Source organism: Limulus polyphemus, unplaced genomic scaffold (assembly GCF_000517525.1).
Source record: "Limulus polyphemus unplaced genomic scaffold, Limulus_polyphemus-2.1.2 Scaffold1173, whole genome shotgun sequence".
In the NCBI taxonomy this organism is placed as follows: domain Eukaryota; kingdom Metazoa; phylum Arthropoda; class Merostomata; order Xiphosura; family Limulidae; genus Limulus; species Limulus polyphemus.
Window position 1 is genome coordinate 70,153 of NW_013666783.1, and position 8,317 is coordinate 78,469.

The 8,317-nt window shown below is 29.8% G+C and overlaps 1 long non-coding RNA gene across 1 annotated transcript in view; it reads right to left on the minus strand.

Annotated features, from left to right (window-relative positions):
- LOC111086534 overlaps positions 1-8,317 on the minus strand; it is a 118,455-nt gene that overhangs the window by 69,673 nt on the left and 40,465 nt on the right. The window contains exon 2 of the long non-coding RNA XR_002611281.1: positions 399-458. This is a non-coding gene — a long non-coding RNA (uncharacterized LOC111086534). The remainder of the gene's footprint in view (positions 1-398; positions 459-8,317) is intronic.

Below are 8,317 nucleotides of genomic sequence, written 5' to 3' on the forward strand. Positions count from 1 at the left end.
ATTATATTTTCGTTAGAAATTATTATTATTTCGCAGGAAAAAAATTATAAAGAAAGTCGAATGATTAATATCTATTATTTAAAAAAATGCAATAACGTTTATATTTTCCTTTCTGAGCCGTTAACTTTTCCTTTCTTTAATTTATCTAAACTGTATTGAACTGGAAGATAATTTATTTTGCACTACTAACTGAATGTTTCTTTGTTTGGTTTTATTTAATGATTCCTTTTCTCTAGTTTGGTGAAATATGCAGGACAAAAACAAATTTATTTGTTTTGTTTACTTGAACAAACTGTCTGAATTAAAGGGTCCTTTTGATTTTCTAGATTTGAAATGTCCAATAGGAATCCCGTGGGTGAGAAAACAAGTACCGGAGAAGTGTGAACAGAATATCTTACCTCAATCAGAGCTAACTGAGATCTTGTTAGTTGGGCTTAATGGTCCAACGTGAAACTGTCCTAGAGGGATTCGAATGATGCCATTAGACAAGTCTTTTTATGTTTAATACTACAAGAATAGCCGAATGAAAACGTAAAAAAAAAGGTAAATAGTAAACAGAATATATAAAACAAATAACCAAATTATCTTACTGTGTATGACGGTACAATAAAAACAAAGAAAAAGTAGCACGTAAAATATATATAATATTTCAATTATTTCTTATTTACTTGAAAACCTAGTTGTAAAATAACATGTTCTTTTAAAAACCATTGATTAAACTAATTAAAATAACTTCTGCACCTTTGCTAGATTCAATTTTTACCGAGACCACAAAGAAAACCTATAAGTCTTTACCATAATCCGTCTATTAGATTATTGGTTAAATAATTCATTTCAGAAATGATATATGACCAAATACCTAAAAAATAAAAGCAAATAAATTAAAATTGCCAGAACTACAAAGTTTAGTTCAAAAATAAATATGAAGTGATTAAATTCTTTGTTGCCCAAATCATTGTTCAGATTTTGTTTTTAAGTGTGAACGCAGCATATTTTTCAAATTATTCACAAACGAATGTTTCAAAATACATATATATAATTAATGTTATATGCAACACAGAAGACTGAAACTTTTTAATTGAATATTTCATTATCACCCTTGATTCAATTGCTATTTCTTCTATGAACAGTTTTATTCCGATAATTTAATGTAACCTAACGTATAGTTGGCATTTCCCAGCTATTATTATGTATACCGTTACCCAATCTTCATTAACGAGAAAATGTTATGGACGTTATTCAGTTGAATAAACGGTTAAAATTAAGCCTTGTTTATTACAGGAAAATGTACAAATATTTTGAAATAAATGTCACTCATTGAAATATTAGAAAATTAGTCGTCGTATCACATAAATTCACAGATAAGCTAAATTGTAGGTTCTATTTAAAACCGGACGATATGCAGATAGATCATCTATAAAACGTAACGATCTTAAGATCATAGATTTTTACATTTCTGATACAGTCCTAATGATGAAATGTCGCTAGGGGAATATGGTTTATAAAAAAGATCCCAAACTTGTAGCATTGTTCTTAAGTAAAATGTTTATAATCAATTCCAAAAGATTTGTGTTTTGTTGCAATAAAATTTGAATTACTCGTAAATAAAACACAAACAGTATCGCTTTAGCTGTTTTAGAATAATTTGCAAATGCACATTGGACAGGAGAAATTGATTTAAGCCATATGTATTAAAATACTTAAATTACTGATCCATAGGCTCAACTAAGTTTCGCGAATATCTTATGTGGGTTTCACCAGAGTAACTGTTTTCTCCTTATTCAAAGCTTCACAAACTTTTAAAAACACTATGCTTAAAATAATAATGATAGTAACAGATAGAATTTAATCAGTTTCAACGTGTTTATTTCTAATGTGACATAGGCTGATCATTCTACGAATATTAAAACGTTGTGTAATGAAAATGTACAACATGCTATGAGACAAAAAATCATAAATAATATTCAACGTTAAACTGGTACACAGTTAAAAACATTTTATTTAGTCCTATCTATGGCCTAATTAAAGGTCAATGACCTACTAACCAGCTATAAATACTTTGGCAATTGTCTTGTAATTCACTCCTGAGGATGACGTTGTAACGTCGAAACATGTAGAGTCGTCAACTTTTTGAAGGTCATAGATAGGCCTAAATAAAATGTTTTTAACTGTGTACCAGTTTAAGGTTGAATATTATTTATTATTTTAACTTTATACACAAGTGTCAAAATACTATAATTATTCTATGAGCTTTAAGAACACTAGAAACATTTTTAATGAGTTTACAAATATTATCAATTATTCTAGAAGCTAAATGTATATATTAATGTGAGTTCAATTAACCTATCATTATGAGCATTTCTTCAGAGGATGAAAAATACCTTCCAATTTTTTTCAACCTCTCAAAATGTTCAGTTCCAGTTAAATTAAACACACATACAAACAGTGTCATTATATTACTCAGCTCTTATTTATCCTTAGTATGAAATTTAATTTTGGTCAGTGACTCGCGATTTTATGGTTGTTTGTTTTATTTAAATAACAACTAGTAAGATACCCGTAAATATATATTAATAAAGGCTGCGCAAAAATATTTTGCACACCATATTTTGAACGCCAATTTACATGTCCGTGTCAATGTTCATATAAAATCAATCATAAGAACTCTTATTCCAAACCAAATTGATCCCCATATAAGGGCTCTAAATAAGTTGGCTCGGTCAAAAAACATCTTCATCTTCCAGTTTTTGAGATTTTCTTAAGACTCTTTGGAAAACGTTTTTTTTTCTTCATTTACTTCTTATGGCGGTCAATAGCCAATATGTAATTTCAAAATGTAAAGTTGTTTTGCCAAAAATTTTGGAGAAAATAAAAAAACAAAACAGTAATAGAAAAACCTAGGTATATCCATTAGTGACATTGAATTGCTTTACAAATATGTTATATTTTTCAGTAATTTAGTATGTATTACATTTACTTTATAGAAGTTATATGATTATAAACTCTCATGTTTAAAGATGTTACACTAAATGTGAATTTACGGGTGCATACAAATCTGAACTAAAAAATAGATCGTGTTGTGCAACAGTGCAAATCTGAGTAACAGATTTATGACAGTATAATAATGATTATTATAATTACTATTCCCAGATCAAGTACACAAACACATCTAGTAAACTCGGCCATAATGATATAAAGATTGTATCACGCCTTGTACCAACAATTGCATTTGTTAACATATCCACTGGCAATGATAACTGTCCATCTACAAATGTATTTGCTCAAACCTTTGGACAATTACATCATTGACTTTAATGAACCAATATTTATAGACTTTACACTATAGATAAACCAACTTTCTAGATATCGTATTATTCTAAAATACCTTTTACTTTCTTACCGCCAATATTTATAAATTCTTCCACTCATGTCCCACCTCACCCCTCCCAAGGCACAGTGGTAAGTCTGTAGACTTATAACGCTAAAACCCGGGTTTCGATACCCGTTGTGGCCATAGCACAGATAACCCATTGTTTAGCTTTGAGCTCAGCAGTAAAACAAACAAACTTCCAGCACACCCTATCTTTTGTGGACTTTATTCTCTTTGGAGTCCAATATGTAGTATTTCTATACATAAAGAAATTTAATTTTAATAAAGTTTATATTTTTCATGATATAACTGCAACTAGATCTTATATCAAATATTATATCGACTCTTGCGCCTTATAATAGCAATGTTGCCTAATTTCAGAGATGTGCCTGAGCCTCCATATGATTAAAATGGTACAAAGTAAAGGAAATGTTGCGTAAGATACAGAACATCTGTTGAAACAAAATGTCATATTTATCTCTAGTTTTTTTTTGAGACTTTTTATGAGCAACATTTTATTGTCAGCTGTAAAAAATGAAAGTGAAGAGTGAACATTAAGATACTGAATGGATGCTTGTCAACAATAGTAAATGCGAAAGTAACATGTTTGTAAATTCACACTTTTCTAAAAATGGTAGCTTTAACACAATTTAAAATATTTTATTCGTTTGTAAAACTGAGCTTGCAAGCTGAATGCAATATGCCTATAAAGATCCATCCAGTAGCACAGCGGTATATCTGCGGACTTACAACACTAGAAATCGGGTTTCGATACCCGTAATGGACAGAGGACAGATAGACCATTGTGTAGCTTTGCGCTTGACTACAAGCATATAATGAAAAACAACGAAGTTAAATAAACATCCGTGAATAAGTTTTGTGATTTTATACACATTAAATGGAAAAAAGCAATAATTAACTAATATAAGAAATATAATTAAAAAACTATTGTACACAATTCAAGAATATCACTTTAATATTCGCAAGCTAGAGGAGCTATAGATTAATTCATATTAAAAGCTGTTTTAACCTACAAATGTTAACAACTTTTTTAAAATAATATAAGCACCGTTTACAATCTGAAACAAAATCGCTAGATGTTTAAGTGTTTTAAACTGACAGCGTTTAGAAGAATTGACATTTTGATAATTTCTACTGCAAGTTTTTAGAACATTTAAGTCCTAAGCTTTAAACTACATGTTATGTTACCAAAACCCAAGGAAAAATTGAATTATTAAGGTATTTATAAAGATAAAAATAAATAAATACTTTCCGATATAATTTAATTATACTAATTGCTACCCATTGTGATTTATCCGTGACTCAAAAAGTTCACAAAAGTAATTATCAAACGAAATATAAAATACACAAACGTAAAATCAATACTGGCTCATGTTAGATTAATTTTTCAACTTATTCAAAATAAATTATATCCCGAAAAATAATCTAAATTTTACTCTTTAAGAAATTTGAAATTTAATGAAACAAATTTTGCTAATGCTGATAAATGAATCGTTATACATATATATCTTTAAAGTAAGTTATTAAAATTTCTGCAGATCTAGGTTTTCGTAATACTAAAAATAAATTTAAAGGTTAAGTAAATATATTAAAATGTTCAGACAAAATAACTATTTTTTCTTTGTGCCAAGAAACATTATAAATGAAAAAAAAACATGTCTCAGAAGCTTATAACTCCCCAAACTAAAATATCGACCGTATTTGTCAGAGCATAAGACGATACTTTTTACATTTAAAACAATGTCTTACACACACACAGGTTCAAAGATAATCTTCCAGTAAGAACTCTCCGGTTAATAGCACACTTAACTAAGACTACGTTGTTCCAGTTACTTTTGTTTGCTTTCTAAAGTAGGTGCGTTGACATCGTGTCACCTACTGGGTTACAATAACATATTTGTGATTATATCATTTGGCTCGATTCTTCATAACTTGAAGCTATTTATCTCACCTGCTAGTTACAATTAATCAAGATATTTTGATCTCATCTGTCTTACTATAATATTGTTAATATTATATCAAAGAAAGTTAGTTTCTGTAAAGTACACTAATCTTGTGAACATGTTTTTATAGAAGATCACTATCTGAAGGTTTTGTATCTTTCTGTAATAGAAAAGGAGTTAATCTGTGATGAAAACTTTGTTAAAGTTGTTTATTACCTGTTTGTGACTTGTGGTTTTATTCATTACCCCAGAGCGCAGGTAAGCACAGTTTAAAAATAACTTCTAAGAATTTCTTTACAAAAATAACATCTTAGACTTACTTGATAATAGAGGTCGTCCTATACACTAAACGTCAAAGAAATACATTTAATTTGCTCAAAAAATCAGAATCGTCTTATACACCGGCAAATACGGTATGTTGTTTTCTTTATCTTCTTCTGTTTTCTGAGACTTTAATATCTATCTCCTTTCTGTATTGAGTTTAAACCTAAGACTTATACATTGTTCAACGCAACGTGTTTTAGTTTGAAGAACGAAACCATGTGTGTCTTTAATATACCACAAGGGATATAAAAGTGTCATTTTTTGCCAATGACGTACTTCAATTTTATAAAATCTCATAACGTCAATCTCGTTAAAGGCAACATTTAATATAATGTCATCTGCGTTTTTATTCAAAATGTTCACTTTTTAAAAATTGTTGGATAACTAAGAGAAAGATGGACATGGTCTAGTGGATATAGTGTGCCAAGCTACGATCCGAAGACCCATGATCTGAGCCACGACTTTAACTTTTTAATTAGGGATGACTGTGCACGAGCCTTGGAGCCTCTGACCTTGCACCTTAAACCTAATGTTTCATAAAGTATCGTTCAGGTTAAAAATACAACAGCACTAAAGATTTAAAAAATTAAATATCTTGAAGGTTCTCCTGAAACGAGAGTATAATGACATTTTCTTATTAGTGGAGCCTTAAAAAATTATGTAAAGACAGCAAAATATGATTTTCAAGGAGTCAATTAAAAACAAATAACATTCGTCATTAGACATGTCTTAAAGTAATGTCTTGTAATTAGGTGTGAATCAATAAATGCGCATTCAGATCGGAAATCCAATATTATAATCTGCATATTATATAGTATCGTAAAATGCAATATTGAAATAACAATAACAGTACAAAATTTAGTATAAAAGTTACCAAGCATGATTTTCGCGCAATAGTTTATATTTTTTAAACACAATTGGAGAAACTAGGAAACCACATAAATTAAATGGCGGTATTTACTTTACAGATTTCCAGAAATTAAATATATCGACAAACTGCCTGAACTATGATGAAAAAGTACGAAGAAGGACGTTGAGAAGATTAGAAAAATAAGATATGCTGATATGAAGAATAAACTGCATAACCAAATACGTGCAGTTTCGTAAGTTGGTGAATTTGTATTGGTCGTTCGGTGATCATTGGACGTTGAATTGACGGAATACGAATTTAATTATACCCCACAAGAGTGTTCATAAACATTACGGAAATAAATTATTTTGGATAGAAATGAATATGATATTAGAAATAAAATTTAACTATGAAAATGCCAGCGACTTTTTTGTGTTGAAAATATTTTCAAGAAATCTCCGAATGAAGATATATATTTATTTTCAGATGAAAAAAAATTATTGTTCAACTTTTCTATCTTAAGTTTCTATTAAAGTTTGTTAATGTTGGGGAAAACCATTTATTGCGTATAATTATATTTAAAATATTTTACATATTCTCTAAAATTATATGTGAACTAGAAAGTTACGCATCATTCTGTGAGCTAAATAACTAAATAAATATTCACAATACATTTTTTCTGCGTATTTATAGTATAAGTAATATGGTTAAATATAGTAAATACTAATCTTATATAATAGATTATGTGGAATTGGGCCACATCATTCTGTCACAAACCATAACCTTGAGGGTTCTAGTTAAAATGATAAAATTTGGTTGTTCACAAAAGAATTATGCGATCACATCAGTTACCAAGTGTAATGAAGTTGACTTATTTGGTGGTAGATTGACACCAGAGAATTACAGTGACTCCAACTATACCACTACGAGCTATAGTATGTCTTTTTTAACGTTCATCATCATTCTTAATTCGAAATATTTTGTGGTGTTCAACAATAATGGGGCCCGGCATAACCATGTGGATAAGGCACTCGACTCGCAATCTGAGGGTCGCGAATTCGAATCCCCGTCCCACCAAACATGCTCTCCCTTCCAGCCGTGGGGGCGTTATAATGTCACGGTCAATCCCACTATTCGTTGGTAAAAGAGTAGCCCAAGAGTTGGCGGTGGGTGGTGATGGCTAGCTGCCCTCCCTCTAGTCTTACACTGCTAAATTAGGGACGGCTAGCGCAGATAGCCCTCGTGTAGCTTTGCGCGAAATTCAAAAACAAACAAACAAACAACAATAATGGAAAAAAAATCTGGTTATGTTATGTGAATTTATATGCTAATATATTAAACAACTAAAAATACCCTAACACAAATGAATGAAAATGATACCCACGGTTAAATTTTTAAATTTATATTTGTCTTTCACTGCTTTATAAATTTTAGAATTTGTGCTTGACTTTTATGTGCGTATATATATATATATATGCTACTTTTTAATCACCAGCTTTATTATATTGCTTTTACTATATTTTTTAATTCTAGTATTTCTATCTCGCGTTACATTCTGCTTTCGTGTATCGTTTCATTTCAAGACGTTCCTGTAATTATGATTAACCAACAGGCTTGTTTCTGGATTGAAAAAGATTGTTTACTCGAAACGTCTCAAAGTTAATAAATTATTACCATAAGTTTAAAGCTGATTTTTCTCTAAAGGTCTAATTTCATTACCTTCGACTCATTCTACTTATATCTACACACACACACACACACACACACACACACACACACACACACACTACATATATATATATATATATA